Source organism: Elephantulus edwardii, unplaced genomic scaffold (assembly GCF_000299155.1).
Source record: "Elephantulus edwardii isolate Elephantulus edwardi_28Jun2011 unplaced genomic scaffold, EleEdw1.0 scaffold00012, whole genome shotgun sequence".
NCBI classification, from domain to species: domain Eukaryota; kingdom Metazoa; phylum Chordata; class Mammalia; order Macroscelidea; family Macroscelididae; genus Elephantulus; species Elephantulus edwardii.
This window is the reverse complement of record NW_006399762.1, coordinates 2,027,756-2,034,949: the sequence shown is the minus strand read 5'-3', so window position 1 is coordinate 2,034,949 and position 7,194 is coordinate 2,027,756. Positions and strand designations below refer to the sequence as shown.

Genomic DNA, 7,194 nt, shown 5'->3' with positions numbered 1-7,194 from the left:
TATTTTACTGGTAGAAAGTGTACAGTCTCTAATGGAATTCAAGGCATTTAAACAAGATAACCCTTTAAATTTAATAAATGTAATATAATGAAGCCAGTGAAAGCTAGAAATTGCAAGACTGTCTTTTTTTTTTTTCGTTATCTCAGGCTTTGGATATTTGACAGTGTATGGTCTTCATTACTTTGTGCCGCTCATTTTAGTGAAAGGTACTTTTGAGTTTTCCTTCTCTGACAGTTTTTCTGCCTTCCAACTTTGAATTGTCTCTTGGGAACGCAGGATCTAGAAACTGGACAGAGAAGAAATGGAAATATTTTACACCAGTAGAGAGGTCTTATAGCTATTATCTGTGGGAAGTTTTGCTGCTAACAAAAAGGCCATATCTCTTTGATAACTTGAGTCATGAAAGATGAGCATGTGGTGGGAGAAAAAGGAATTTCCTTAGGTGTTATTTACAGGTTGCCACCCCAATAGAAAGACATTTCCCAATCATAGGAGCAACCAATAGATTCAGTGTAACCACCTTCCCCCACCCCCATCCTTGGTATGTGTTTTGACCCATCTCTTTTCCCATTCCTCCATCATTCCCTTTAACTCCCTCCTACCCCATTCAACACCCCTTTTTCCCTATCCATCCTTTGTTATGATGGCTTAGACTTCAAGTCTTCTATACTTCTGTGATTCCAAATGCTTTGCACTGCTACTAGTCTCTCAGTGCTGTGGCCAGTGTCTCTTGAGTTCAGGATATTGACATATTTCAACAAACTGGCGCTGCCCTGGATACACTCAACAAGTTGTGCTAAGAAATCTAGAGAACATCACTTGGCCAAGTGATGGGAAGAGATCTATATTTGTTCCCATTCCAAAGAAAGATGACCCAACAGAGTGCGGAAATTACTGAACAATATCATTAATAACACATACAAGCAAAATCCTGCTGAAAATCATCCAAAAATAACAGCAGCACATCAGCATAGAAGTGCCAGATGTGCAGGCTGGGTTTAAAAGAGGCCATGGTATTAGGGATATCAGCCAATGTCAGATGGATTCTGGCTGAAAATAGTATAGAAAAGAAATGTCTATTTGTGTTTCATTGATTATACAAAGGCATTTGACTGTGTAGATCACAATAAACTGTGGCAGACTCTGAGAAGAATGTCTCAGAACACTTGATTGTGCTAATGCAAAACCTATACTTGGACCAGGAGGCAGTTGTCAGAAAGGAGCAAGGCAGCACCGCATGGTTCAAAATCAGGAAGGATGTATACCATGGCTGTGTCCTATCTCCATACCTTTTCAGTCTGAATGTAGAACAGATTATATGGGAGGCTGGGCTCTAGGAGGAGAAATGTGGCATCAAGATTGGAGGAAGACTCATCAACAACTTGTATTATGCAGATAACACAACCTTGCTTGCTGAAACTGAGGAAGACTTGAAACGCTTGCTGCAGAAGGTCAAGGACTCTAGCCTTCAGTATGAATTGAAGCTCAGCATCAAGAAAAAAAGATTCTCACCACTGGGCCAATTATCAGCATCATGATAGATAGTGAAGAGATTAAGATTGTTAACAGCTTTTAATTTGTTTGCCTTCACAGTCAACACTTGGTAAGAGCAGCCGGGAAGTTAAAAGACTAATTGCATTGGGGAAGTGTGCTTTCAGAGACCTCTCCAAAGTACTGAAGAGCAATGATGTCAGTCTGGAGACTCAGGTGCACCTGATCAAGACCATGGTCTTTGTAATACCGTACTATGCATCAGAAAGCTGGATAATGACTCGGGATGATAAAAGGAGAATTGATGCCTTTGAGCTGTGGTGCTGGAGAAAAAAAAATATTCAATATACCATGGAATACTAGAGGAACAAACAGGTTTACCCTAGAGAAGGTGAAAGCAGGCTACTCCTTGGTAGCAAGGATTCTGATGCTTCGTTTGACATACTTTGGGCATGTTGCAAAGAGTCATTGGAGAAGGACATCATGGTTGGGAGGGTTGGGGGACAGTGCAATAATGGAAGACTCTTGATGAGATGGAGTGACTCAGTGACTGGGGTATTGTGGGTAGGTTTGTCAAAGACAGTAAGTTTGGCTCAGGATAGAGCAGAATTCAGAGCTGTTGTACATAGGGTTGCTATGAGTCATAAGCAACCGGACGGTACATAACAACAACCCCAATAGATGTATAAGATTCTATCATTCTATGTCCATCTATGTCCGTCATTTTTGTCATCAACTCCGTATTTTCCAATACTGGTTCTTTTTCCTTAGTCCCAATTTCAGCATTTCAGTCACCAACTGTTATTAATGAATATTGGTTACATGTTTGATCAATTTCAGACTGCAAAAGTTGTTAGAAATCTTCCATTTTTTTTTCTATTTGGCTTTAGTTCTTGGTGCCTATATTTGAATGTGATAGTTACATTAACAAGTCTTCTTTGTATGTGTATGGGTAGTACTTCAGGATGTATCTGGAAAGAGTCTCTTTTACTGAGAATGCAGCTCCATTTTTCCTCACCTTTTCATTTCTATCACAGTAGATCATATGGTTTTCTGATTGATAGTGGCCTAAGCCAGTCCATCTTAGGTAGCCAGTGGCTATGTCTACTTTGCATTACATTTATTTTTTAACAGTGAGTATTTTCACTACCATCATGCTTTGTATGTTTCACATTCCAGTTATTAGTAACCATTTCCAGCTGTTCTTTGTTTTTGTGTTTCCCAATATGAATGCTCAGCCTCCAGTGCAATATCTAATAGGCTAAGTGTGCTCTATTTTTCATAGGTTTTTCAAAGGCCTACTAATTCTAAAGTGTATGGCCAGTCCTTCTTCCTAATCTGTCTTAATTTGGGAGCTCCAATTTAATATAGTGTCTGACGGAGAAGCTCTTTACCTCAAAAAGTAAATCATAGTCAAGTAATCATAGATACATTTAAGCATCAGCATGCAAAGACACTTCTCCAATAAGAAAACTGACCGATAAATTTGAAAATTCATCGTTGTTCTTCCTCAGGTCACCTATGAGTTGGTTTCGACTTATCAGCCATGAATTTGAGTTTTGAATAGATAGCTATAGAAAATAGGTGAAATTGCATCCTGTAAATACTGGAAATCCTGCAAGATTAATAGAAATAAGGCTGTCCCAGCACTCACAAGTTTCATTGTATGTGAAAATTCCAGTATACTGTCATATTATACTTGCTTTACAACTGCATGAAGTTGCATCCTACTGTAACTGGTAAATTCATACAAAGTCAGAGCAATTAAAGACAATGTTGTAATTGATGTTAGATGCTGTCAAGTTGAATATAACTTATAGCCACCCTCTGAACAACAGACTTGAACCCTTGCCTATCCTGTACCCTAATATCTTCTCTGACACACTTGATTATCCACAGCCATTTGCCCACATGTCTTAGCATTCATTACTAAACAAAATTGACCTGCCTCAAGAGGACCTAATACTCTCATAGATGGTAAGGAAGGAAAGTAATATTCAAATAGCGATGACTTGGATAGCTTCCATTTGTATAATTTTGAGATCTAATTTGAGAGTATTGGAATTTGAAATGCTTTGTTTTATTATTTGAGTGGAAAAAGTTCTTTTTATAAAGCTCTTGTTAGTTGCCATCACATTTATTGCTCATAGAAACCTTATGCAGAACAGAGCCATACACTGCCTAGTTGGAACCATCTTCATCATTGTTAAATTTTGAGTCTAACGGTCACTTTTATCTGTCTCATAAAGGCTTTCTTATTTTCTGCTTACCCTATACTGGCGGCCAGTTTAGGGAGTTGCACTGCTACCCTAAGGGTGGCCAGTTCAGAACCACTAGCAGCTCTACAGGAGAAAGATGGCTAGCCTTCCAGCCTGATGTATAAGCTTGGAAACCTGGTGGAGATTTAGCTGTAAGTTAGTTCCGTCTCAATAGCAGTTCGCTCTCCTTCACCAAAATCCAGGTCGCAAAGTGCATTATTCATTGAACTGCCAATGCAGAACAGTCGTTCCAATTTACCAGCTGCCCTAAAGACGATAGAGTCTCTTCCCTTGAGGTGCAGAAAGAAGGGAGTGACTCTCTTTTTGAGATTTCTAGCCTCAGTATCCCAATGGAGAGTTTCTGTTTATCGGAATGGACTCTTGTTGCATGGGTTTATTTTTTATTTTCATTGTACCAAGCATGATGTCCTTAGTTCGGGGCTTGTCTCTCCTCATTTCATGTCCAAACTTTTGTTATCCTTGCTTTTAAGGAACAATATAGTTCCATCACTTTTAAGACAAAGTTGTAAGTTGTTCTTTCTTTTGACAGGCAATGGTTTATTTAATTTTGTTCTCTAACAATGTAACTTTCTCAAAAATTGCTGCCATCAAGTCAGTTTCTTATAACAAAGAAACTGCCCATCTTTCTCCTCTAGAGTGGCAGGTTGATTTGAACCATTGGAGATGCAATGCATTTCTAGTTCTTTTTAGTGAGATTTTAATGAAAACTTATAGAAAACATGGATTTCCATTCATTCATTGTTGCACATTTTTCTCCCTGCCCATACCTCCCCCTCAGTTTACTTTTTCTCTTGGGGAGAAAAAAAAATTCTTGTTACACCATTCTGCCTCTTCTCCCAGTCCATTTTACTGTGCAGCTCTTACTCTGGACTTGTTTTCATGCAAATAATACCTAACATATTCCTTTTAAGCCGTTTCTCCCTCTGTTTTTTTCAAACAGTGCAACATACTACAGGCTTATGAATCTTCAAATCTCCTTTTATCTACTAGAGACTAACTTGGTAGTTCAACTTTTGTGTGCTTTTAAGGCATTTGAGTGACGTCTGGTGGTTTAGTGGTTAGGAGAAGAGCTGTAAGCCCAAAGACATGTGGTTCAAATCCCCTTGCCTGCTTCACAGGAGAAAGAGGTGTAGTCCCCTCCTCTGCTGTTCACTGCCTCTAAAAACCTGATGGAGGCTCAACTGTGAGTAGTTTCTGACTTGGTGGCACATTAGAATGGGGCAATTGAAAATAGTTTTACTTGGGTAAGGGGCACCCTTGTCTTCGAAGCAACATCGTTGCTTTTTAACTCTTTTAAAGAAATCTTTTTGTAGTGGATTTCTTCACTGAGTTATTTGTCATTTGATTTCTCTTCCATAGGTATTGATTTTGGATCCAAATAAAATGAAACTTGACAATTTAATCATAATTTATCAGCATACTACTTATTGGATTAGTTGTAAGGACTTTTATGTATGTGATGGAATAGCCTATTGTGAAGGATATAGTATAGATCTTATCAGTGCCTGAAGTTCTATTCACTTTCAGCTGGAAAATATGTGTCAATTCCATATCATAGGTTATTAATAAGTCTTACTCTAATCCCGATTCCACATTCCAATTTATATAGCCTAGCTCTTTGGATGTTTTGCTCAGCATACAAATTGAATGGATATGATGAATGAATATAAACTTATGAATTGCTTTTCCTAATTTTCAACCACATGCTATTACATGTATGTGCCATTGAGGTATGACTCATAGCAACTCCATGAATAACAGATTTCATCCCTGTCCTATTATCATCTCTAACATAGTTGAGCCTGTTGATGCAGTAACTGTGCCATTCCATCTTGTCTTTTATAAGGGTCTTGTCTTTTGCTGGCTTTCTACCTTTCAAGGCATGATGTCCCTCTCTAAGAAAAGGGATTTTTAGACCCTATTTCAGTAATTTATGCTCTCAGTTTTTGGCTGCTGCTGCTTTTTTTTTTTTTTTTTTTTTTTTTTTTTTTTTTTTTTTTTTTTGTTTCTTTCTGGTCTTCGTTTTCTATCAGCTGTTACTTTTCTAAAATAACATAGGGGAAATGGCTAATGCAGGTGCCTTTGGGCTATGTGTTTTATGTTTTAATCTGTAATCGATTTAACTGCTCTCTAGCTGGTCTTTTCTTAACTGTGCTTATGATTAGTCAATGCTATGAGTTCTGAGTTCATTATAAATATAGAACTAAATGCTTTTACTTTTTAAAAATTTAGTTCTTAATATTCTGTGCTACTGTTTTTATGTGCTATCAAGTGGAGTAAGACTTAGAGATCCTGCAAATAGTAGATCTGAACCATGTCCTATCCTGCACCATCCCCAACATATCCAAAACACTTGAGCCAATTGCTACAGTCACTGTGTCATTCTGTCTTGTTGAGTCTTTCTCTCCTTTGCTGAACCTCTACCTTTCTATGCATGTTATAGCCTTCCAAGGAATAACCTGGCCTAATAACATGCTCAGAGCCATCTTTGCCTGTAAGGAGCACTCGGGCCACACTTTCTCCAAGACATATCTGTTTGTTTCTCAGTCAGTGGGATATTCTGAACTCTTCTCCAATACCACAAATCAAAGCATTGATTCTTCTTCTGTCAGCTTTCTTTATTATCCAGCTCTCAGATAGATACCGGGTGATTAGAGATGCTATTCCTTGACTAAGGTACACCTTGCTCTTTAAATTGATATCATTGCTTTACAGGATTTTAGAGAGGTCTTTAACACGAGAATTTCCTAAAGCTTGACATCTCCTGGTTTCCTGACTGCCGTCCTCAACACCAGGGTGTTGATTATGGATCCACGGAAGAGGAATTTCACTATTTTTTCTATTTATCATGTTGCCTATTGGCCCATTGGGGATGACTTTTGTTTTTTTGATGTTGAGAGGTAATCCATTTGAAGGCTCTAGTCCTTGATCTTCTGTTGCATGGGCCTCTAGTTGTCCTCGCTTACAGCCAGGTTGTGTCATCTGCATAGCTCAGGTTATTGATAAGTCTTCGCCCAATCCTCATGTCTTCTTTGCCCAGCATACAGATTGAGTAGGCATGGAGAAAGGTTACCTTCCTGACACACACCTTTCTTAATTGTAAATCATGCAGTGTTTCCTTGCTGTATTCAGAGAGTTGCTTTTTAATCTAAATAGAAGTTTTGTCTGAGCATAGTTAAGTATTCTGGAATTCTCATTTTTCTCAGTGTTAATCATAGTGTGTTATGGTCCTCACAGTCAAATAAATGCCTTTGCATAGTCAATAAAACATTGCTAGACATTCTTCTGAAATTCTTTGCTTTTAGTCAATATCCATCTGATATCAGCAATGATATCCTTAGTGCCATTGCCTCTTCTTTTTTTTTTTAGTGTAATACTTTTCTTTATTCTTTTTTTTAAATTGTTATTAAATTTTATTAGTTTT

At 38.0% G+C, this 7,194-nt stretch overlaps 1 protein-coding gene across 1 annotated transcript in view; it reads left to right on the top strand.

Moving 5' to 3' along the window:
- Positions 1–7,194, top strand: part of SPATA5 (spermatogenesis associated 5) — a 334,732-nt gene that overhangs the window by 96,912 nt on the left and 230,626 nt on the right. The window lies entirely within an intron of this gene.